General features: G+C 49.8%; 1 protein-coding gene across 20 annotated transcripts in view; it reads right to left on the bottom strand.

Annotated features, from left to right (window-relative positions):
• EXTL3 (exostosin like glycosyltransferase 3) overlaps window positions 1–24793 on the bottom strand; it is a 130418-nt gene that overhangs the window by 36740 nt on the left and 68885 nt on the right. For 14 of the 20 annotated variants that reach the window (XM_040554185.1, XM_040554178.1, XM_040554171.1 and 11 more), the window contains one exon: window positions 14169–14266. The exons of 4 other annotated variants lie outside the window; for them this stretch is intronic. The gene's annotated coding sequence lies outside the window, so the exon portion shown is untranslated. Of the gene's footprint in view, window positions 1–14168; window positions 14267–21213; window positions 21342–24793 lie in introns of those variants that run through there. 2 more of the 20 variants (XM_040554173.1, XM_040554177.1) reach the window with 1 other exon arrangement.

The following is a 24793-nucleotide window of genomic DNA, read 5'->3' as shown; positions in this document are numbered from 1 at the left end:
AAGCAAGGTCGTCGCGTGGATTTGAAATGCCGGCTGACTTCACACACGCTGGGTGTTGCGTTGTCGGCGGTGCCCGGCGCTTCGCTTCCAAGGCACCATAAAGAAACACAAGCAGCAAACCTAGCCCCAAATCCAGAAGACTGAGGGCACCCCGTTCCCGAAAGAGGCAGGATGGGAGCCCCCAAAAGCTGCTGTGGGCTCAGCACAGGGACTGCTCTCCTACGGGGTCAGCAGAAAGACACGTGGAGAACATTGGGGACGTCGGCAGTAATAACAGGCTGGTGCAGCCCGGTTGTGAAGGGCAAACTTACGTTGTTCTGCTTAATGAAGGTTTAAGAGGGATGTCGGGGGAAGGAGGATCGAAGGAGCTTGGCCGTGGCTGGAGGCGAAGGAAGGAATTAACTTTTCACCTGCACAAGTGAGATTCAATCACGGAACAAGATTAGATGGGGTTTGGTAAGGCACAGGTCATAAAAGTTAAGCTAAGGGTTAGACTGAGGCTGCCTAGAAATAAATTGTTAAATTAAATATAACCAACTCGCCACGTTTTTAATAACCACAGCTCTGTAGCAGGGATCGGGCAACCAAAGGAAGGGCTGTGTTCTGGAGCAGCATCCTCCAGGAAGACTGGTTCCCTGTAGGCCTTTCTTAATATCTGAAACTTATAGGTTTCGGGGTTTGGTGAAACAAACAGAACCCCTAATAGCAAAACTCCCTAGTTTTATAAAACATAAACACAGCTTACATATTGTTCCTTGTTATTTGGACTCTTCCAGTTCCCTGCTCATGCTCAAGGCTCCGGAGGCATCAGCCACCCGCCATGCTCCAGGAGCACAAGCGTGACCCCATACTCATATTTTCTCCACTCCCAGGTGCCATTCTGTATGTGCTGCATGTTCCTCACCCAAATACGGCTTCACACCGCTGCGCTGCCCACTTCTTTGGGATCCTTCCTAAAGCTTTGGGATCCATCACCTAAAAGGTGATGCTGCAAACTCTCGAGGCTGGGAACTCGGGGGTATTAGGACCAGTAAGGCAGGGCTGTTTAACGGCTGCAAACTTAGTGAGCAGACGCAGCACTTCTTTTGACCTCAAAAATTACTTTTTAGGATGAAAGAGAGGAGATCTTAAAATAAAAGAGGCATAATGAAACGCTTCCACCAATGGCTCTGCAGCACGGAGGCTGTTCCTTAGCATCCCGGAGCAGATGTGCTGCACTCAAAATGTCTTTGTCTATTAAAACTGTGTCAGCTTCGGAGCCTCCAAAACTCCCTGTGGCATAAACAGAATTTCTAATGAACAGCTGCAGGATGCAGGAGTAGCCATGCAAAATGCAGCTGCCAAGATCACTTTCTTTGCCACCTTTACTCCGCTGCCTGCATCCCACCTTCCCCGTTTCGGGCTCTCCTGCCTTCCCCTTCCCACACCTCTACCTCCTCACCGTGGCATAGACTTCAGCCTCTGCAGAGCTTTGCTGCTGTCTTGCCTGCTCACACCAAAAAAACTGCAAAAGGGAGAAATAAAGGGGAAAACATTATCATGCCAAAGCCTGTGGTTCCAACATGAGCAATCCTAAGGGAAGGATTTAGGCTGGGTAAGTTGAAACCCACTAAGAGAGCTTTCAGCTTCAACGCTGCCTTGCAGGCCAAGGCATCAAAGCATAACTCCTTGGGTGAGTTATGGGTGAGTTTTTTGTTTTATATTTTGTAATTTTTTTTAAATCCTCTGCCTTTGAAACCCAAAACCCAAAAAGAACAGAGCCTGGTCTGAAGGCACTTCCCAACTGTGCTCCCAAACCTAACGGTGTCCCGTTAGCTAGCTGGAGAAACAGCTGGAATGATGATTCATTTAGTCTGGCACTTTTATCAGACCCTGCAATGCTCAGCATTGCACTCGGGGAAAAACACGATCTGCTCTCTCAGTGTACCCCCAACAAGTACTGCTGGGAACACCAGCACACATGAAGCCCAAACACTTACTGTCTGATGTCTTCAGGCTTTCATGGGGTTCTCCAAAACCCGGTAAAGAGCCTCACTTCTAGGGCATTTGCACAGAGTTAATGCCTTGGTGAGCTGTATCCCTCTCATTTGAGTGAAAACAGCTGATGGGTTCAAAAGTTACGTGTTCAAAAATGTGGCACGGATATCGTGGCTGATAGCTCTGCACTTCAGAGATTGCCCAAGTAATCCCAGCCATGGATTGCCCAAGTAATCCCGGCCATGGATTGCCCAAGTAATTAATCCCAGCCACGGATTGCCCAAGCAATCCCAGCCACGGATTGCCCAAGTAATCCCGGCCATGGATTGCCCAAGTAATCCCAGCCATGCACAGCCCCACTGCCAAGTCACAGCAGAAGGTGAAGCGAATCCAAATGTTACCAGCGGGGGTACATCTGGGAAGGCTGAACTTGCTTTGGCTGGGATGCACCAGGCTTAAAAATACTCCAGGCAGCAATCTGCAATGCACAGCAGCTGCTTTTGCTGGGTAAGCAGGGCCAAGTATCCTCAAAGCATCCCAGAAATGGGCAGTGGGACACTGCCAGCCAACCGCTCATAGAAGAAGCAATTGCTTCCAACACAAGACGCTGCCTCCCAGCCATCATCCCATAGATTAGGCCACTTGTAACTCATGCCACCTTCAGGAACCACTTGCAGAATAGCTGCTGAGAGGTCCTAATACACGAGGAAGCCATAAATGTCTCTTCTGGCCATTTTCATCAGTCATTACGGACAGGAGGGCAGGGGCAGCGTCTCTCACGCTGTGCAGCCTCAATATTTCCTCCATGGGAGCCACAAATGGCAATTGATCTCAAAAATATAGCAAAGGACAGCACAGCTTCCTCCCTTTTATGCTTAACAGCTTAATACGTTGGCTAGCGCGCAAGTTAACTATTGTCATCCACTGGACAAAAGCTGCTTGTGTGCACAGCAAATACCTGATAATCAGCCAAGAAAAGGAAACGTTCACAGAGCTTGGGAAAGCTGCCTGTGAGCACACGCTTTGAAGGGCTCAGCAACACAGCCCCCAACTTCACTGTGGCCGTGCCATGCAGACAGACATGAGGCATCAGCTTGGAATGAAGCCATTCAGACAGCCACAAAATTCACAACTCAAGTTGACCACTGCAGAGGATCCCATAAAAATAACAAAAAAGGACGAGGATGGTTATAGTAGACCAAACTATAGTACTACTATAGGTCAAACTATAGACCAAACTATAGTACTACTATAGGTCAAATTATAGACCAAACTATAGACCAAACTATAGACCAAACCATAGTACTACTATAGGTCTACTATAGACAAACTATAGTAGACCAAACTGATCTACTCACTTCATCCCCTTACTCCTGAGTGCCCATTTCCAGCTGCTTTGGTGCAAAATACTCAGATCAGAATCAGAAAACAGCCTAGTCACAACAATTTTTCCCTCATCACTACAAAATAGAAGTTGCACGAGCCCTTGAAGAACAAAGCCTCTCACCAATAATACATTTTTGGAGCAATCAGTCATGTACATTCTCACCTGTATGAAGTCTGAGCTGTTAAAAACAAAAAAAGGAAGAGGAACTGCCACCTTACCTGCTCTAAGTGGGGTGACATCCCACCACATGCTCCTCTCCGAAGCACGCAGGAAAATCTCTTCAATCCCTGCGACCATCAGTGCTGGCAGAGAAGTACAACGACAAGGCTCCTACTGCCAAGAGACAATTCCAGCATAAATTTGCTCCTCCGCTATTGTCTCGTCCTTCGTGATGGATATCCTGCTTCTCCAGCACACTGCTTTTGTGGACTGGCCCTCCCTCTCTTTTATCTGAAGTCCTCTGTAACATCTCTGCTCTGTTTCCATTCCAGTCATTTCCCAAATTTGGGCCGTTTCTTTTTTTTTTAATTGCTCTCAATATGTCACTCTATATTACTCAACGGCAGATTTATTTAAACGTGTCAATGCTGTTGCTTAGCAGATCTGAATGCGCGTTACAGTTTAAGCCTGCTTCAGGATCACATGCTCTGCCTCCCGATGCTCCCAGCACGTCTGGACCATCAGGAAGACTGGGCAAAGAAAATTAAGTCCAGCTCTACAGGCAGTCCACTGACCTGTCTAGGACGGTGTCATTAGCAATCCATGTTAAAATACAAACACCACCAACAAAAAACAACACAAAAAAATACCACAAATCACAAAAAAATACCCCAGGAGACCTGGGATTTTGCCAAAAAGCCCACCCGATTTTCATCTCAGTCGGGAAGCGGCATCAGATGCTATTTGTCTTCCATTTTCTACCTTGTCCCTACGAGCTTGAATAGGAGTCCATCAAGTAAATGATCATCAAAAGCTCTGAAAGGAGTCCTAATACAGAGCTAATATCAGCTTTCCCCAAGCAGCAAGCTAATTTTATGTAATGGCCTTCAAATGCCGTATAAAAGGCCTGGAAAGCCCAGGTGAGAGCATGTTCTGACCTCTGAAATTAGACTTGGGTCTTTGCTAAGAGGGAGAAGATAATGTGCTGCTAAATCACACCCACAATGTTTTCTGCTCGGGCTTTCCAAGCTCTCTGACCAGCGACCAGCGGTGGCACAGGCTTTGTCTCTGCCCCCCAAGCCCCCCTTGAACATTCACAGCTCAGTAACCGGAGCACCTAATGGCTCTGCACAGCACCCACAAGCATGAATTCATCCAGAGACAGGAGATGGCCCAAAACATTTATGAAAAAGTCCACGCAAAGCTGAGGAAAATGCCATCTTCCTGCAAGGTGCTGAAGCAAGCGAATTGCCTCAGAAGGCACCGAAAGCCACGGCGCGGCCGCTGACAGGACTTTTGTCCAGGCTTCAAGCAGGAGGCCTTCTCCACAGGCTTGTCTCCACCCTTGGTGGCTTCCACGTGTCACCTGGGGAGAATGGCTGGAAAACTGTGCAGAGGGAAAGGATCTGGGGGTGCTGGTTGATGCTCTCCTGAACATGAGGTGCCCAGGTGGCCAAGAAGGCCAACGGCATCCTGGCTTGTGTCAGGAATAGTGCAGCCAGCAGAGCCAGGGAGGTGATCATCCCCCTGTACTCTGCTCTGGTGAGGCTGCACCTCGAGTGCTGTGTTCAGCTTTGGGCCCCTCACTACAAGGACATTGAGGCCCTGGAGCATGTCCAGAGTAGGGCTACGAAGCTGGTGAAGGGCCTGGAACGCAAGTCCTGTGAGGAGCGGCTGAGGGCACTGGGGGTGTTTAATCTGGAGAAGAGGAGGCTCAGGGCAGACCTCATTGCTCTCTGCAACTGCCTGAAAGGAAGGTGTGGGGAGCTGGGGGTCGGCCTCTTCTCACAGATAACTAGTCATAGGACTAGAGGGAATGGCCTCAAGTTGTGCCAGGGGAGGTTCAGGTAGGAAATGAGGAGACATTTCTGCTCAGAAAGAGCAGTCAGGCACTGGGACGGGTTGCCCAGGGAGGTGGTGACATCACCGTCCCTGGGGGTGTTCAAGGAAAGGTTGGACGTGGTGCTTGGGGACATGGCTTAGTGGGTGACATTGGTGGTAGGGGGATGGTTGGACCAGATGATCTTGGAGGGCTTTTCCAACCTTAATGATTCTGATTCTACGTTCACATCCTCGGGAAGTGATGCCACCAAGGGAGACAGCCCAACTGAAGGCAAAACTTGCAGCAGGACCTGCCGGAACGGCTGCTGGGGGGCTCCAAAACCAACCCAGGTCCCTTTGGGTGGTGCCTGATGTCTGTTTGCTTACAAGCATGTATAAGAAGCCCTCCCCATTTGGATCAATGAAGAGGGCCGTCAAAGAAAGACCCTCATCACTCCACGCACAAGACTAAGTGAGATAAAGTACTTCTGAAAGGCAGCAGTGGGAACAATCCCACACTGGCCCCAAGAGAGCCAGCTGGATGGGCCTAATGATTCTTTTCCAGCAACAGCTGTGATTGGGTTTATTTCCATTTTGCTTGATTAAAGAGAGACAGATAAAAGGGAGAACAAAAAGTCCAAGATTTCAAAAGGCGCTAAAAATAAAACAGTTTGTATTCACTTGGCACCCTACCTTGACAGCATTTTGTACGTTATAGCTAAGCAGTCCTCAAAAACCCCAAAAGGAAGACGCAAACAATTTCCAGGCAGGGGAATCAAGGCACGGAAAGGTTAAAATACTCAGAATCATCAATAAAATCATCAGCAGCAGTGGGTTTAAAGGGCAGGCACTCCTGGCACACCTTCCTGTATTCATGGCCAAGACCCCTCTCTATTTATTCTTCACGGAGCCAAGGTAATTGTTTCCATCACCCGGCAAGCGTAAATCGATGCAGAGCAGCCCAGCGGCTCCTCACGAGGAGTTCCAGTCCATTGAGCTGATACCAGTTAACTGTTTTTTTCAGAGCCTGTTCGCACCTCAGAAGGAAAACAGACTTTCTCAAAATTAGGATGTACAAGTTTAGCGGCGGGATGCCCGAAATTAATCCCTTTATTTAAACGCTAACAACCTCAAGTGCCTCTAAGCAATTGTAAAGGCTTTATTAGCGAAGGCAATGAAAGCGTGTGAGCAGCCAAGTCAAGAAGAAGCCAAGGTTATCTGCAGTAAGTTTCCAAGCATTAACTTTGACAACAGAAGCTCACTCGAGAACATCTGTAGGGCTGAAGAGGAGGGCAAGGCAGCCGGCGAGGGATGCCAGCACCAGCCTGGGGCAGGGATGGATGGAGAATTCTCCTGGGAGCCTTTCCCATGGCCATGGAGGGTGAGAAGGTGATTGGGAATGGCACAGGTGTATTGTGGGCAAGTTGTGCCAACCTCCAGAGGTCCCTTCCAACAAGGCTTGTCCCATCAGTTAAACAAATGCCAAAGAGAAGTTGCAGGTTGTTCCTGGAGTTATCTGAAATGGATAAGGCTCTAATGTATAATGAAAAAAACTCTTCATAAGCTCTTCATTAAACTGGTGAATGGAGACGGGGAAATCTCAGCATTTTCCTCTCCTCTAAGGTTTACAGGTTGAGAGAGGAACGCACCTGGTCAATTAAGACACATGCACCAATTTCACGTTAAAATTCAAGGTGCTCCAGTTGTCTTAAGACTTGATGCCTGCAGGAGGTGATAACCATTCACGAGAACAACAATGTGTGATTCGATGGGTTGGGTCAAAGTCAAGAGACATTTTAAGAGACGCTCCTTTCAGGATTCCTCTCCTGCCATCTCTCTGCTCAACCACTACATAATCATTTCCCCAAATCTTCTCATGTATCCAGCGCACAGAGACACACACAAGGTGTGCATATCCCAAACTGGATTCCTTCTGGTTACTTCAGCAGGAGGGAAAAAGAACGGGTCAGACACTTCCTTTGAATTCAAGGTGTCACTAAGTGACCAAAAAAAAAGGAAAGAAAAAGCTTTATCCCTCTGAAAACTCGGTACCGGTTCCTGAAAGGAAATCAAGGAATTCAGGTCTCTGGTTCTCACTGGAAAGCACAACTATTGAGTTTCTCCACAGTTGAAAGCTTTCTTCAGTTCCATTTCCCTTTCAGCTTGCTCTAACAGCTGTCTCACCGACATCCACGGCAGACAAAAATCTATAGTTCCTAGCACACCCATTTTGAAGGAGTTTCAAAGCAGAGAGCACAGTTTTCATCCTTTTATGGTCTATTAAGTCACAAGGCTGTCTTCCTGATTTCACAGGTCTTGATCCAGCAGAAAAACAATGCCTGTCGCTGGTTTTACATCAGCAGCCTTCAGGGGCACAGCGCAACACTCAAGGCTGGAAGTCCCAGGTGCTGGCTGCTCTTCCCTTAATTCTCTAAACCTCTGCAGCTCGATGGGAGCAGTCATTTAAGTGCTGGCAAACTTACTTTTAGATTTTTTTTTTGTGAAACCGAAGGTCAGCAAATGATTTTGTAATTAACACTGCCACATACTTCCCAGCCTGATGCATACCACAAGCCTAATCTGCTGAACAAGTAGGCTTCAGGCAAGGGCTGGGCTGCTAATTTTGGGGTGTAAGGTGCCCCACAGGTCACTAGACCTTGCTGACAGATAGCTCAGAGCAAAAAACGTGTTTTACAGCCTCTGGAAGCCCCAGCTACCCCGCTGCAAGTACCCACACCCCTCTGCAAACCTTGTTCATGTTTAATGAAGAGCTGGCTTCTGTGCATGCCTTGACCCCGGACAATCCTTCTTCCTCCTCCTAACGGCACCAGCTCACAGTTTCCCTCTTGTCGGGGGTGACTTTGCAGATCCAGGCTGATCAGTCACATCGACTGCTTCTAAACAAGCCATGTGGGCACCTAAAGTGCTCCCGACTCTCTCTGAAGTCGACCTGAAGAAACACGCTGGTCTTTGGGATATGGGAGGGAAGTCTTTGATATGGGGAGGTGATCCCAATTTCAACCAGTGGGGGGCAACCACACACATACACAACAGCCAGCACCCTACTGCTTGATGCAGATAAGAAATGCCCTTTCTTAAACTCTTCTGATGGATGGAAGTTGTGTGTTAGCTTTCCCATTCTCCCTTATTTCAGTCTGTACCCTTCCTCACGACACCTGAGCAGCATGCCATGAATATGTACAGTATACTCACTTGAAATTGAGGAAAAGAACCTAAATTCCTCACATCCCCCTGCTCAGCAGCAGTTGTGCTCTTGTTACCATAAAGGAGAAGGACCAGCCATGCCTCACAGAGCAAACCATGCAGCAGAGAAGAAATACTTTCCGTGTTGCATTTCAGAATGTACGAAAGTGGACCAAATTGCTGGAAAAGTTTCACCAATTTTTTTCTTTTCCAGATATGAGTGGTACGGGGCTACCCAACGTATGCAATGGAAAACAGCTGTGATCCAGCACAAACAGATCAGCACCTGGCAGGTCTTCAACAAACAAAAAAACCTCATGCAGCTAAGCACCACGTGCAGGATATAAAGGAAAGAGGCAGGTGGAGGCCATGCAGGTCCCACTCCAGGTAAGCTGTGGCACTTCCAGCTCTCAGAAGGCAGAGATGCAGCCCCCCCGACAGCAGCTTCCTTCATGCTATGCTATCTGGAGACAAAAGGCTAGAACAAGCTGTTATCTTCCGAGCTTTGACAACACAGCAACCCAAATCTAATAATGCTTTAGCGAGAGGTAATCCAATAGTTTCAGCTGAGCAATTGTTTCAACAGGCGCAGTGTTCTGGTACAAAGGGAGGTCAGAAATCAATATTTCTTCAGTCCAACCCAAGCAGATCTTAAGCAAATGGAAAACAAAACGCTTGTTTTTCCTTTGTTGTCCTGGCAAGCTCAGAGCTCTTCCGCAGCCCAACCAAGCAAGAGCATCTGTGCCCCAGCCAAAGCAGAGCAGGAGCAGAGCTGTGCCAGCTGCAGCAACATCCCCCGGTCCTTATCAAGACAAGTTGGGCACCATACCTGCAGGAGACCTCAGGAGAGGACATCAGTCACAGCTGGTAATTTGGGCACTGGAAGCAAGGAGCCTGCACGCGAACTGGGTGTAAATAGTGAAAGACGAGGGATATTTTCAACAAAAAAAAAAGTAAAAAAAAGCAAAAAAAAAAAAAGTCAACAGCCCAGTCACCTCCGATTTTTAAGGATATCCAACTTTTCATCCAAATTATGTTCTGTTGTGAAACTCCCTTTAACATCTCTGCTAATCCAGGATGCCCAGTGCCATCATTTCCTGGGGAAATGTTGTTGATAAACAACTGCTAAGGAAAAACGAAGCAAAAAAGAGTGAGCCAGCCAAACAGACCTCAGTGCTCCTCCTCATCTGGCCTCTAAAGGATCTTCTGCTCCCAAAACCGTTTTGGACGCACGGTTTTTGGTGGGTGTACCAAATGTGCTGTGCCACGAGACCAGTAAAGCCCTGGGGCTTTCCAGCTGGTCCCAGTGGCCCTGCGCCCTGGGGAGCAGGCTGTCAGCCCTGGCACTTCACCTGTGGCTGGCCTTGACAGCCCACGGCAGGGGAGGGATGTGAACTGTGACGTTACGCTAGCTGACAGCATTTAATAGCGAATAAATGCCCACGAAACACGTGGGATGGGTTATTACTTCAGCATGCATAAAAGAGACACTGAAGCATCAGGGAACTTCTCTTCCCACCTTCAGAGGGGATAATACAACCCAGCAGAGCGGAAAGAAACGCAAAACATCGTTTATCAAAGCAGCAACAGAATTTTCTGTCAAAGGGAAGATTTCACAACAAGGACGCCCTTGGCACGGGTGGATTCCTGACAAAACAACGAAGTGACGTGAGCGATCTCCGATCGTCTCCTCGCGCGGAGGGCCGGAAAGCTTTCGGGAGCTTTATAAAAATCAGAGCTGCCTATGTTTAACAGCCGAAATGAAAAGGTGGGGAGGGAGAGCTTCCCCCCGTGCAGCTCTCTGGAAGCGGAGCTGATTGGGCTCAGCGTGAAGCACGCTGCTCGTCGAGCACAATCGTCACCTTCCCTCCCACCGAGCCGCAGGCACCGGAGAAACTCAACAATTTGCAGAACAGTGTCCCTGCTTTTGTTCCTCTCGCCTCTCTCTCCCCCCCGCCCCCTTTGACACAGGCACACACGGAAAGACTGACGATAATGCCAATTAGGTGATTTGGAGCCAGGCTCCGAGCTCCTCTAAATGCAGCCGCACGAAGCAGCAGGATTCTGCTGGTGACATTTGGGCCACAAATGAAGTCCCCCAGAGTAATAAACTATCAGGTAAAGGAATCTGGGAAGAAATTACCCAGCACACCTCGTCTTCTGGGCCCCCATGAGATCCATGTAAAATGTGTTAATGCATCTGATTATGATCTAAATTATGTACAGAGGCTCCTGCCAAGTGCTCTGCGAAGTTTCCTTATTGTTAAGTTGGAAGCTGTTGAAGAACGGCCCAGTCATCATGTTTCAAATTCGATTTGGGAAAAAAACATTCTCCTACTTCATTGCTGGCTCAGGACGCGGGGCTGCGGGAGAAGGTCGGTGTGTGGTTTTGCTCTGCTGAAGTAAGAGCAGGAGAAGTGGTGACAGGACTAAAGAGAGCCAGCCTACGTTACCTGGCTGCGTGTCGTAACCGGAGCCGAATGGATTTTCTGTACGCAGCCGTGCCAGAAAACGACTGCAGTTGCAGCTGGCTTTCTGGAGGTGTTTTTCCTGAAAGGGGGCAGAAACACCGGGGCGTTCTCACACATACACAAGCCTGTGTTCCACAGACCATAAAACCTTGAAATAGTTTCTGAAAACGGTAAGTTTGATAAGAATGGCTTGCAAACCATCGTGCTGGATTTCTCCCACGCCTGTAAGGGCTAGCTTAGCTGTCACTTACTCTGCCAGGTTAGCCGGTACCCACTGCCCAACTCACTGTGGTCCTTGGAGGCAGGCAAGAAAGCTGTTTTTCTTCCCACTGTGCCACACCAGCACTGGTTATTTAAATAAAAATAAAAAAATAAAATAATACACACCTCCCAGGGATATACTCAGTATATACAACTTGGGAAGAGCGCACAGATTTTTGTAGGGCAAGCCTGACAACCCCACTTGCAGTTGGAGCTGCAGACCGACCCAACCTGTGTTTTATCTTCTGCTGGCATCTGACCAAGCCTTCCCGGCACCGACCAGCATCTGCTTTCCACCGCAGTGCTGCTTTCCCCCGTTAGAAGCAGAGCCAAGGTCACCTTGCTCAGGGAAAAGCAGGTTTTAAAAGGAGGGTCCCATATATTAAAGGTCTTCTGGCTATTACCTCTGCCCTTCCAAACACAGTTGTAGCAACGACTGCATAAATACAGGCTAAGAAGGGTCCTAAGGGAGACAGCTAGCATATAATACCTCTAACATACTTATTTTGCACTATACATATATCTATATATGACATATAGCTGTCTGCATCTCCGAGTGCACAGCTTGTCATCAGTATGGGGTTTCACGGTCCATATTCACTGGTAGTGCCCAGCATATCAGGCATTTTAAGGTGGCAACCGATCCCTCTGCTATGTCAAGACGGCCATCTGATACGAACAACAACTGCTGGTCAGAGCTAATACTGCTCCACAGGATGACGTTAGCATTAGACAGCCCCACTTAAGCTTGCATTGCATGCCATACGTGCTAGAGCTCGGATCTGAGCAGCTTAGCTTCCACCTCGAAAGGCCCAGAGTGGGCAGAAAGAAACAAAAAATGCAGATGTGAGGTCTAAAATGTTCACGTGAGATGTCCTCGGCCTATCTTTTCGTGTTTCTTCCTGAAAAACCTGTTGGTGATGGTGAGCTGCGCTCCTGCCTGCAGTGAAATTCGGTACAGAGACCAAAGCTGGCAGCGAGCACGTGCAAAACCCGGCCAAAGCCGAGTTATCAGACCTTGTTATCAGCAGATCTGCAGGAAATTAGGGATCAGAAGTACCACTGTCATGTAGGACTTTAAACACCAAAGATGTTTTAATGTAGGCTCACAAGCTGGATCTCAGCCAGCCAAGTGCACTGCTTGGGAAGGAAGTATTTATCGCGGTGAAACACTTCCTAAACAATGTGCTAGGTCCTTGAAAATAAAGCCGACACGAACCGACCAGATTTTAACCTGAAATTCTGTACGTTGGCATTCCCTCCTGCTGCAGGTAGGGCTGATTCCCTTACACAGCACGCTTATTTTCTCTCCCCTCTTTTTTTAAAGAAGAAAAGATTTTTCTCTTTCAGTTTAACTTTGAGGCAAGATGGAAGACCAGAGCCTGGCCTCAAAGAAGTGAGAGCTTTTGAACTCCAAGTCAGCAGGCTCTCACGGGAGCTGAGCTCGAGGGCTGCTCTGGAATAAATCAAAAAGGATTTACTCTTTCACTCCAACAAGGCAGAACCTCCTCTCCCACCCCAGATGTACGCAGACAGGCAGCTGGGGGCAGGGAGAGAGCTAAAAAGACACCAAACAAAACAAAAAGGTAACTCAACAACAAAAAGGGAACTTAAATAAGCACCATTATGGCTCGATCGCCACGATCCTGTGAGCTAAGCACCATCCTGCAGGGCTGGATTTCCTGGAGGAAACCAGCGCAGTTGCAAACTGCTGGCAGCAGCTCAAGCCAAGCACACCCGGAGCAGATGCTCCGACCACGACACACAAGGACACACAGAGCTCCTGGAGAAATCTTCTGACAGCAAGTCAAACCAGGGGCTTGAACTGGTCCCGTGTCAGCAGGGCTGCAGCTGTGGTTTTTCACAGATTTGTAGAGTTCAAGGCCAAACGGGACCTCCAGAGCACCCAGTCTGCTGCTTGCTGTCTGGGCCGTGACACTTCAGCCAGGTTTTCCTAGGAGCAGGAGTTGGATCTGGCAGCCAAACCTAACCGTGGCGGCTCCCAGTGACAATCCACGTGCAATTTCCAGGCGGCTGGAGCTGGAGCGAACAGCTTTGCCTAGGACGCAGCCGCCTTTCGGGGCCCTCGTGTCCATCTGGCAGAGCACAACGCCCTAAAAATCGCTCAAAATCGGCGGTTTTGACAATACCCCAGGGTCTGCCTCTCAGCGAGGGACCCAAATTCCCATCCTCTGGCTCCACTACAGGAGCGACAGGAAAAGTGGAGGAGAAATGTGCTGCTGGCAGCAGTCTCCAGCCTCTGCAGTGCGATTGCCCATGCTCCCCTGTCAACCACACGCCCCAGCATCAGCAGCCAATGGACTAACCCTTACATGGCGGACCTACCTTGGTTACAAAGCTTTTTGGGACAAAAATCTGCTCAACGAACGAAACTAAAGAAGAAAAATTTTCAGATCACACATGTGGTTTCAGATCCGCACCTCCCTGCTGTGTGCCAGGATTCGGGTCCTGAGGCACGCAGACGTCAAGCAAGCGAGCGAGCTCAGACCTTTAGCAGCATCCAGCACTTCTTTTAAAACCAGAATTTAAACTGCTGGAATCAGAACCTTGTGAAACACTGCTTCTTCCTCTGAGGTTCTGCCAGCTGCAGTTGGCGAGGACTTTGAGTAAATAAGAAATGACTGAATGAAAGAGTGGGTGGCCAACGAATTTAAGGGGCCGACTAAGACTCCATGGTGACACTGCCCAACTCTTACAAGCTTTCCCAATCTCTCATCGTTACTTTAACGTGTGTGCTGAGAAGGGAGAACGGTGCTGGAAAACCACAGTGAGGTTCTGGTAGGTGGTGTTAAAACACAGCAAGGGAAGAACCAGTCTCAAGTCGGGCACGGAGCAGACTGGCGCTGCAGGGCTCGTTTACGCCTTACCTTGTGCACTGCTTCTTGGCTCGCAGCTGTCCTGCATCACATCAACTCCTCCTCTTCTTTTCCTCTTTCTCTAAGTGTTGATCTCGAGGGTTCCTCTCCTGTTTAATATAAAAACACAAACAAAACCACATGTACTTAAGAAACACATTACCCATCGCCTCGAGGCATCGTGCAAGAGACGCTGCTGAATAGCATGTCGGCAAAAACTCTCCTTCCAGGCCACCTCAAAACAGAGGAGATTCCTGCAGCCCGAGTGCTCCCACGGGACTGACCCCAAGGGGAACATTAGAGGACCAAGACAAAGGACACCTCCTTGGGTGCTACTATGCCCTGTGCCACTGCGCGCTCCTCAGCATGGCAGAGGCTCGGAGAGGGAGCGAAGGGCTCCCCTAATTAAAAGCTGCTCAGCTTTGTAAGAGCTGTAGACCTACAGTAAACGATCAGCACGCTTCACAAATACCACTACTGATGGCTCTCCCTACACCAGACAGCCACGCGAAGGGGTACTTCCGATTCCTTGCAGCTAAGCAGGACGAGATGTGGGTCGCCAGCTCCGTGCTCCGCCAGCTCCAAGGCGGCTTGCAGGCGTTCTCAGCTCCCTTAACAGACAACATTTCCATGACAGCACCTGGCAACCGAAAGCTCTGCAGTCACATCCCTTCGGCCGTTTCCCACCAAAAAAAATAAGTCAACTTTATTCCTTGAGGGCCAAGGTCAAAGGGGAGCACCGCGAGCCGCCCAGCCCGGGCTGTTCTGCGATGCACCACGAGCTCTCCCTCCAGCTCCAGCCCCAAGCCCAGCAATTCCCAACGTTTCCTCAGCCAGGCTCAAATCCCACTTCAGCCACGCTTCTGCTGCAAACAACGCCTGCTCTCAGCAGCTAAACGCACAGCAAATTGACCCAAAATCCGGTACCTTTAGCTACCCGAGGTCCAAGGCTGCAGGACAGCCGTTCAGCAGCGGATGCCTCTGCAGCAGGCAGCATCTCCTTTTGGTTCAGCGCTGCCCATCGGGGCCATCCGCATCCTGCCCCTGTACTCCTACACAGTTCTCAGTTCTGGCCGGTCACAGTTTTGGCGAGGAGCACGAGCAGAGTTCCCAAATCTCCCTCTTCCCACCCTTATTTTTGCTAATGCTTTCCATCCTCGCAGCCCGAGCTCTGCCGGCGCTCCCCGCGGGGAGCAAAGCGGAGCAGGAGCACCTCGGCTCGGTGCTGGGCTCTGGCGACGGGACTGGCAGCTGCTTTTAAAAGCTGCCTCCATCCTCTGCACTTCAGCTGGCGAAACCCTTCCCAGTTCCTGCATCTCTGAGCTCCGAAGAAGTAAACATACCCCGAAGAGAGCTCTTCTCGCTTGGCAAGCTGCAGGACGTGGCGCGTTTCCAGCTGCGCGAGGCTCCGAGATGTTTGCAGAAACGGGAACTGCGAGCCGTGACCCCTACACCCCCAATTGCAAAGCCCTTTCCAGAGTTCCTCAGAAACGACGAGCAAAGATGTTACCCAACAGCCGCAGCTGAGGATTTCGCTTCTCCGTGCCCCACAAAATCCACGCTTCGAGGCTGAACGACACCACACTCAGCCCTGGCTGGCTCTCTGACTGAGCTCTGGCAACATTTTCAGGGACCCCAGTTATTCTGGGCCCCTGAAACCCAAGACATGTGGGACCTAAAAATTCAGAACACGCAGAAATGGCACAAAACCTTTAGCCCCCACTAAATAGGATGCCCAAATTTGCATCACCCAAACCAACCTCTCCCCTGCCAGCTCGGTATTTCGGAGCGTAATTCTAATGCAAGCTCGGAACAACATTAGGGTGCTCACGGGACAAACAATACCCGACGATAAAAGCCAAGCCCCTTCTCCCATAACCACTGTATAACATAATGTAAGAATTACAAGATGCATTAATGCCAGGGATCAGAAAACAACATTAGCAGCAGCGATGGTATATTACTACAGCTCGGCCGAAAAGAAAGGCCGCTTCGCTCTCTGCTCCCCCTCAGAGAAGCGGTGGCAAGGAGCTGTTACGACTTCGTTTTATTTTTTATTAGTTTTTACAAGCTAGCTATGCTAAAAGGTTGCACCAGTAATTTAAACTGCAGTTGTCAGCAGAAGTGAAGGACATCGCGGGATACGTTTTATTCCAGCTCTTTTATTGCCTGGCTCCTTGGAGCGATTCAAGCAGCCGAAGGATTTTAGAGGTACTGTCACAATACCCGTCCCTGAGCAAGCTGCTGTTTAAAAAAAAAAGAGTACAAAAATAAAAGCCCCAGCCTTTAAAGAACTGGTATCTGGCATCGAAGGAGACCCGGTGCCAGTTTGCTTCTCTCCTTTACCTTCGCTCCCCAGGTGGGATGTGCCATGCCCGTGATCGACACGCACCGCTTTGCTCGTGCTCCCAGGCGAGGGACAGAGGCCAAACCTCTCGAGTGGCACGGCCCAGCACCTCAAACCTCTTGAGTGACACGGCACAGCTCACGGAGGTGCTGCTGTGCATCACGGAGCCATCAGGAGCGAGGTGGGGAGCTCAGCTCCTCCAGCTCCGATCCCAGGAGCCGCCGCGAGCATCAGAAGCCCTGCGGGGTTTGTTTCGCCACGCCAGCACTCACATGAAGGTAACGCCATCCCCCTGCTGGGCCCGTCCCCGGAGGAGATGGATGTAGGGCTGGAATGCGACCCGGCTGGCAGACGAAAGCCTCAAACAGCGCTGGCAAAAGCAGGAGTGTTTTGAAGATTCCCGAGCCAGCAGGCATCTGCTTTTCGTCCAGGCACCGCCTCGGGGTTCTGCTGGACTCCGCACTACCGACCATTAAAAAGCAATTTAGTTTGCATCAGCTACGCCTTCAGCTTGTGCACCAGCCCAACTGCTTCTCACCCCTGGGCTGGGCTGGAAGGAGATGCTGGTCCTCGTCCCCATCCAGCTGCCCCCAGCACCACGGGGACACTGCTCACACCCCCTGCCTGCCTGCACGGGGCTCACTTCCACCTGATCGCGAAAAAAATGGAAAAGCAAAGAGAACATCACTTTGGGGAGGGCAGCCTGACCGAGGTGGCCATTCTTGGCCAAAGCGGCGCGTTACTTTGACAAACCTCAGCTGGAAATGCACGAGGAGCTGCTCCCTCATCCCGATTCAGATCCTGATTCGGGTAAGAGGCAGCTGAACCCGGGGCGCCCGGTGCTCGGGGCGCAGGCGGAGGCAGCCTCGCCGGCTGCGGATCTCGGTTTCACCGCCGAGTTGCGGCCAGAGCCCAACCTCCGTAGCCTGAGGCAGCTTTATTTGGTGCCTCTAAAGCACCTCTGCTACGAAGGTGAGGGTTTCTGCAGGAACCGATGCTCTGAAGGTGATTTATTTGACCTGCAGAGATGGAAGCCTTAGAAGAGAATTTTCAGCCCCACACCAACAGCCTTAGAACCAGGCTTGGGATTTTTAAGCTTTAGGGGTTTCTTCTTGTTGTTTCTTTTACTGTATTAAAAGCGTTTCAGGTCACCTTTGATGCAAGGAGCCATCCAAAAGGAGGCAGCTGGTCAGATGGCCTCTCAGCACGGCAGTCCCCGTTCCCTGGGCACGGGCTCAGAGCCCCACGACCCTCCCCCGTGCCATCTGCACCTTGCGTGCCTGTTGGCCAAGTCCCACGGACGCTGCTTTGATGTGTTATCCATCGGCGAGCTGGGGCTCCTAGAGGTCTTTCGAGACTACACGGAGGCATCTGGGTGGATCGACATATTTAGCGCGAAGCGACTCCTCCGGTCTTTGCAACACAAGTTGTTGCTGCTGTCTTTTCTTTAAAAAAACTAACAAAAAAAATTACTTTTCATTTTTCTCATGTCGCTCCATCCTTGGTTATTCTGCTAAGCACCGCCAGCCTTTAACCGAGAGCCTCACCGCTGTTGGCCACGGCAGGAAAGCGAGTGGCAGATGTCTGCTGCAGAAAGCCTCAACACGCCTGTGCTCACCGAAGAGCTCATGGAAGAGTAAGGATCGCTTGGGAAAGTAAAATAAACATGGTTGGGTAGGGCAAAGCTACGTCCCTGAGCAATAGGTGCTGGAGATGGGGGAAATTCCGGCATGGAAAGCGCTGGAGGACGCGCGGTGGGATTAAACCTGCCCTTACATCCCAAAGATGCGTGTGTTTGGACGAGAGAGGTGTTATCAGGGGACCGTGTACGACAGGCAGGTCAGGGCGTTGTGCTTTTAGGGTGCTGGGCTGGAGGCGGGCAGCAAGAACGGGGCTCAAGGCAGAGCAGGGCACGGCCGACGCAGGAGAGCAGCTGCGGAGAGCTGCCCAGGAGGGCTCCTCTGCTCCCCGGGGAATCACGAGATCTACGTCCCCCTGGAAATGAAAACCCAGCCGAGCTCTCCTTCTCCCCAGCAGAGACCAGGGATGGAGAATTTACAGCCCCAGGGGGCCTTGAGCATGACGTGTTAGTGGGGCTGGGAGAGGGCAGGAGTGAAGTGCCCAGCCCTGAATGGCAGCGGGGGATATTTGACTATCACCAGTTTGCTCTTCTGACCTCCTCTCTTCCCTCTTCTGCTGAATTTGGCCATTTTCTTTTGCTATTCCTTTCGGTGCCCACTGAAAAGCTTTTACCTTCGCCCCTTGGTACCAGAAACATCACAATCTGCTTTCATCTCCCCCTCTCCGTCCAATTATATCCACTCGCTTCCCTGTTTTCTTTTTTTCAAAGCTCTCATCCACATCTCTTTTTCACTTCATTCATCTGCCTGTACCATCATTATTTTCCACATTGTCCGCCCTTCTATTGTGCCATCTAAAACCTGCTTTCAACGCGGTTATTTAAGCTCATTCTCCTGCACTAAGGGAGCTGAATATTGCCCCTGAGGCTCCTACAGCAGCAGCCTAATACAGAAACACACCACTGGAGATCGTCCGAGGGTGCAACGCCCCAACCTGGTGTGGGCAGAGGGCTGATGTGATGAAGACGCGGCGCCATCCGTCGGGCAGAAGGCATTCCTCGTGCCTCCACACCCCTAAATGCCATCGAGGAGATGCTGGAGGCCGCTGGAAGTTCGGACAATGCAAAACGTGAAATAGAGCTCCGCGATGTCTCAGAGCAGAAAGTTTCCCAGGCTGATGCAGGCAACGCGTGGCATAGAAGTGGCGACACAACCAGCTGGGGCCACGAACTGCACCTGCTGCAGAGCATTTGCTGTCCGAATCGTTTATGTCTCATTTGAGTACAGAGGCTGCCCGGCGTGTTAATCCCCTGGAAAAGAAGATGTGAAGCAGAGCTGGAAACGAAGGAGCGTGCCAGAGTTACGATGCTGACTGCAGTGGGATAGGGCAGGAGGGGCACAGGGGGAAAAAAAAAGGAAAAAAAAAGGAAAAAAAAGGAAAAAAAATTGAGGTCTACATCTAGCTTTCTATTTAGCAAGAAAATCATAAAAAAAAAGTGAAATTAAACCCTGTTGTAGTGCAGAGGGCAAGGCAAAGATTTCATGATCCCACTGCAAGGACGGAATTTTAGGTTTGTGCAATTGTAATTGTACAGAGAGGGGGAGATGAAAGCACCTTGTGATGGTTTTGGTACCAAGGGGTGAAGGCAAAAGCTTTTCAGTGGACACTGAAAGGGATAGTAAAAGAAAATGGGCAGATTTAGCAAAATAGGGAAAGAGAGGTCAGAAGAGCAAACTGGTGTAGTCAAATATCCCCCAATGCCATTTAGTGCCGTGCACTTAAAGCAAGTTTGTGAAGAGCAGGGATAAACTCAGTTTCTGATGCAAGCTAACAAAAACAATTCGCTTCCCAGCAACGAGCTGGGAAATGACTTTTTTTTGTTCCCAAAAGTCCAGCCCAACCCTGCCAGCAACAGATCAGCTCCTACGGCGTTCTCCTACCCTTTAACTCCAGAGGCTATTCCAGTCCGGGCTCGCACTCACCACAGGAGGTCAAACAGCTCCGAGATGCTCGAAGAGCTGCTCCCGTCTGCTGAGTCAGCAGAAAGGAAAGGGATTCAAGCTGATAATTCCCTTACAGCCGAGCAGGACCGTGCCCATGCACTGTGTAGCTCACACGCTGGAGATGCTCACCTGCAAGGTCCGGGTGTCCCCAGCACCCACTTCAGGAGCTCCAGCGTCCCTTGCAGGTCCTCTCTTCCAAGACCGAGTAACTACTGAAATCCCAAACTGACCAAGGTCCCCTTTAAAAATCCCTAAATTCCTTCCACGTGCTCCGGCCTGCCCATTGAGCTGATAGGATGATGCCTAAGGAGGGCTTCAAATAGAGAGAGCGGGGCTTGGCGTAAAAAAAGGAGCAAGGGGGTGCTCGGTGCAGAAGTGTGGGTGGATGAGGACAACAGGACATGTTCTGGCACTGTCAATCCCAGCGTTTATCAAACAAGGAGTAACAAAATAGGTGTCAGGACCTCTTACCTCTGAGGAAGACAACGGCGAGGAAAAATTCTTTCATGTGTAACTCAGAAAAAAGCTTTCACAAAGGAGCTGTTTTGCACATGCTGCTTGTGCTCAGGATGACATTTAGGGATAAAAATGGGACCTCCACATGAAGGTCCTCTGCAGCTGGCTTGTGCTGCGCTCCCTGGAGTCATTCAGCCCCCCGCTGGAGATGTTACCAACCCTTTTCACAGCGGAGCACTTGGGTGGCACGAAGAATGAGCGTGCGAGCGGAGGGATGCTCAGCAGGGGCAAATTAGCTGCTTCCAAGCAAGGCACCATCGCAGCCTGACTCGGCACAGCAGCCCTTCCCTGCTCTGCACGCAGATAACGCAGCAGAGCCCGTAGGGGTTGGACTCGACGATCCTCGTGGGTCCCTTCCAACCTGGGATATTCCGTAAGGTAGCAACGCTTCCCTTTTAGAAGATTTCCTAAGAGGTGGAAATCCATTCCAAAGGAAGCAGTCCAAGCAAAAGCTTCCAGCATTTTCCTGGGCAAAGCCACTCTTTCTTTCGGCATTTTGCTTTCGCAGCAAAAAAGGTCCTACGGGATTCTGCTTTCAGAGAAAGGGAACGGAAACTCCCTCTGCAAAGTGAAAATACCTGGTTATGTGTCTCCCAGTGAGCCCAGTTACCTGCTTTTAGTCAAAGGACAGCTTCCAGAGCTGCATCAAGGCTTGCCCAAAGAGAGAGAGAATCCAGTCCTTCCTGGTAGTTTCCTCCAGGGGTCGACCCCAGCATGTGCCTATCTCGTAATTTCACCTCCGATAGCCTCGGCAGCATCCTGCAACCCTCTCTCCCTGCAAGGGACTTGTGTTTTGTCCTCCCTCAACCCACCAAAGACAGCGGGACATTTCAAGAATTCAAGCCCAGATATTTCCCCCCCCTCTCCAAACACTGCCCTGCTGCTCCTCCTGCATTTTCTGTAGCTTTTCCCACGTCTATTTTAATATACAGATATCGGAGCTAAATAAGCTAGCCCACTACTATTTCCACGCAAGCAGTTTTTGGAAGTGAAAACATCCTTTGTTTGTGTTTCCCAGTCCCTGTGTCCATAGATGGCACCACTGGCTCCTGCACTACCAGGAATTGGGAATTGTTCTGGGAACTGGGGCAGGCTCGCTGGGCTGCCCCAAGCCCCCGCGGCTCCTCGCAGCATCTCCAGGGCATGCCCTCTTCCTCGGGCATGGTGTGCACTGCTTGCTCCTCCAGGGGCAGCTTTGTCACGGGTTGTTTCACGTATGATTCGTGGGAGTGTAGTTCACAAGTCGTCTGGCTTACCCCAGGTTGTTTATCATATTGCACTAACGCCTTTAACTCCGTCGGTTTGGGGAAACGCCGCGATTTGCTCGGCACCAATTCCGTACTCGATGAAAGCCACGCGAGGAGCGAGGACGCAGCTACTGCTACGAGCTACCACGACCACGTCCGTAGCTTTATCACAGCCTTTATGTGACTTATTTCCTACGCTGCCAAAAAAAAAAAAAAAAAGAAAAAAGAGCAGAGACACGGGCTTACGCTGTCTTCACAAGAGCTCTGACACTGCCTAGTGACACAACACTGAATTTGTTCAATTCCCCCAAGCTCACGAAGAGCCCACCCCACACCTCTAACACAAGACATTGCACTCCATTTCCTTTCGTTACAGACAAGAGAAAATGAATTAAGTGGGAAAAGCCATCCTTAAAAATACATCTGCTCCTCTACTGACCGTCAGATGAAAATAACTTGGAAAACTGGCAAATTTAAGAATTAGCCTACGAATTTAAGACAAACGCATCTTTCTAGGACTCTCACGCATTTCTCCTCCCATCCAGGGATGGGAGACTCCTGCAGGTCTTTGCTACCACTGACAACTTTAATTTTAACATGCACAAACTCGAGGGAGGTGTTCAGCGATGCTTAAGCAACGCAGCTTTCCTCTCTCCTCCTCCTCCTTTTCTCCTTCCCCCTCCACGTTTCCAAGTTGGCTCCACTTTGGTGGATTTTCATGGGAACTGCAGAGGAGACATCTGCCAGACGTCAAATCATTGCTCCCAGGAGTGGGGGCATGGGAGCTTTAAAGGGAAACAGTCGCCGTGCTTTTCTTTTTCTTTTTTTTCTTTATTTTTCTTTTTAATCGTTAGAGCTGTCTCTTTTCTCAGCCTCCTTCTCCAAAGCAGCTGAGCCGTTTTCACTGGAGCCTTCCCCAAAAGCACATCTCCTGGCAGACAATTAGCTGGGACGACAAAACAAAAGCAACTGAAAACAGGTTTTTTTCCTCTCTTTTCCTCCCCTTACCCACCTTTACCTGCGGTTTTTTTTTTGTTTTGTTATCCTATTTAGGCCCCGTACTCCTTTGGAGGAAGTCCTCAACACTTCACCCATCCTTAAAAGCGACTCAGCACCAACGCTGCTTTGCAAACAAAAACATCGATTTTAAGGTGCCCGTTTCACACAGGTACCCTAACAAGCACATTTTAAGCAAAATTCTCTTTAAACATCCTTCTGTTCCTGCACGGGCCGCTCACAGCAGGCCTTCTGAGCAAGCCGAAGATAAACGCTTGTTGTGACACGCAGCGTTTCCACAATCAGGGTTTCGCATCATCCACGAGCTATTTTTTCCTTCCGAAAGCTGGTAAATTCTTCGGGTGTTTAGGGTGGAGCACGTGTGCTCTCGTGCGGGCACACTCGATTCCCAAAGTTATACGGGATTGTTATAAGGGATTTCTCTGAGTGCATCCCATTTTCAGGCGAAACCAGCCATCAACCTTACGGCCACTGAGCTACCTGGGCACAGCGAGAGCTTCAAGTTCTTTGTTATCAACACATTCCCCATATTAATCTTCCCCAAATAACCCATAGTGGAAATTTATGGGTGGCCCTCTATTAAAAGCCCCAGTAACTCTCGCCCTAAACCTACCAAAAAAAAATACCTACGCCTTGAGAGACTGCACATGGGGAAGGACAATCTGTTTTCGTGTATGCTTTAGAGCACGTTTTTGCAAATTAAAACTAAAATAGTTCCCAGATGGAAGCCGTATCATTCCAACCTCAACCTTAAAAACACTTTTCTTTTTCTTTTTCTTTTTTTTTTTTTAATTTATTTAAAATGCAAAGCTTCAGGAAATCTGGCCCCACGGAAAGGCTGGCAGTTTGCGTGCCCGGAGGCACGGCGTAACGAGCCTCGGGATTTTTTTTTTTTTGGTGAAAGATTGGAATAATAAGGCGAAGTTAGCGGCAGCAAAGTTTGCCCTTCTTGCTACAATGCGTGCAGCAGACTGTGGAAAATTTCTTTACAAAGCTCCAGGCATCCGCAGAAGCAGCTGGAGTGGGGAACGGATTCCCCTGCCCGCCGTGCGCTAGTCCACTGACTCTAAGCAGCTTTCTTCTGCAGAGCAGTAAAATATAATATATTTATAATGTAAAGTGTCCCATATAGATGTAACACGGCTCTAATACTCTTCCAAGTCACAGCTTTTTACCGTCTAAAGCTTGAATTTAGCTTTACATTTGCATCAGCGATGCCTAATGCAGACGACAGCCCGGCTCAGCCCTTCATGCTTGTTCTGGTGCTGGAGAGGGAACAAAAAATGAGTATTTTCCCCAAGAAAACTCATACTTGAAAATGCAGAGGATGGGAGGAGATAGGGGAGACGAAAGCAGGATCTTTGCTTATTTGTGACAGCGCACGAGGGCAGGAGTGCAGTCAGCGCCTGGCTTTATTTGCTTCTTCCATGTATTGAAGGGGTTTTATGTATGCATAACGTGGGAAGGACAAACGTGGAAAAGGTTTGACCTACAGGACCCCAGGGATGGAAAGGTCAGCTCATCAAAGCCCACGACGGCGTCAGAAACCATCACCAAAGCTCTCACTCTGCCTGCTGGAGGAGAAAACCCTCTTGGCCATGATGGAGAGGCAGGAGGGGAAGAAAAAAGGTTTGGTTGTACCAGGAACGCAAAACCAGGGGGGAAATTGTGTTGTCAACACGAGCAAGGCCCACCGGGCTGGCAGAAGTCCTCCCTTTTCTAAAAACTTCAGGCAGCACAGTCAGGAGCACAAAGGCCAGCTTATTCCACACTTGGTCCCTCCTAAAATTCATTCTCCGAGAAGCACAGAGCGGGCTCTGGGCACCCTGGCACAGCTCAGCCAGAAAATACAGGTTTCAGCATCAATTTCTGCTCGTTGGAAAGCCCAGAATAATTACAGATATTTAATGTGGTCGTTTCAGAGCC

The sequence above is a fragment of the Cygnus olor genome, chromosome 3 (assembly GCF_009769625.2).
Source record: "Cygnus olor isolate bCygOlo1 chromosome 3, bCygOlo1.pri.v2, whole genome shotgun sequence".
NCBI classification, from domain to species: domain Eukaryota; kingdom Metazoa; phylum Chordata; class Aves; order Anseriformes; family Anatidae; genus Cygnus; species Cygnus olor.
The sequence above is the reverse complement of the archived record's forward strand: the minus strand, read 5'-3'. Positions and strand labels throughout refer to the sequence as shown.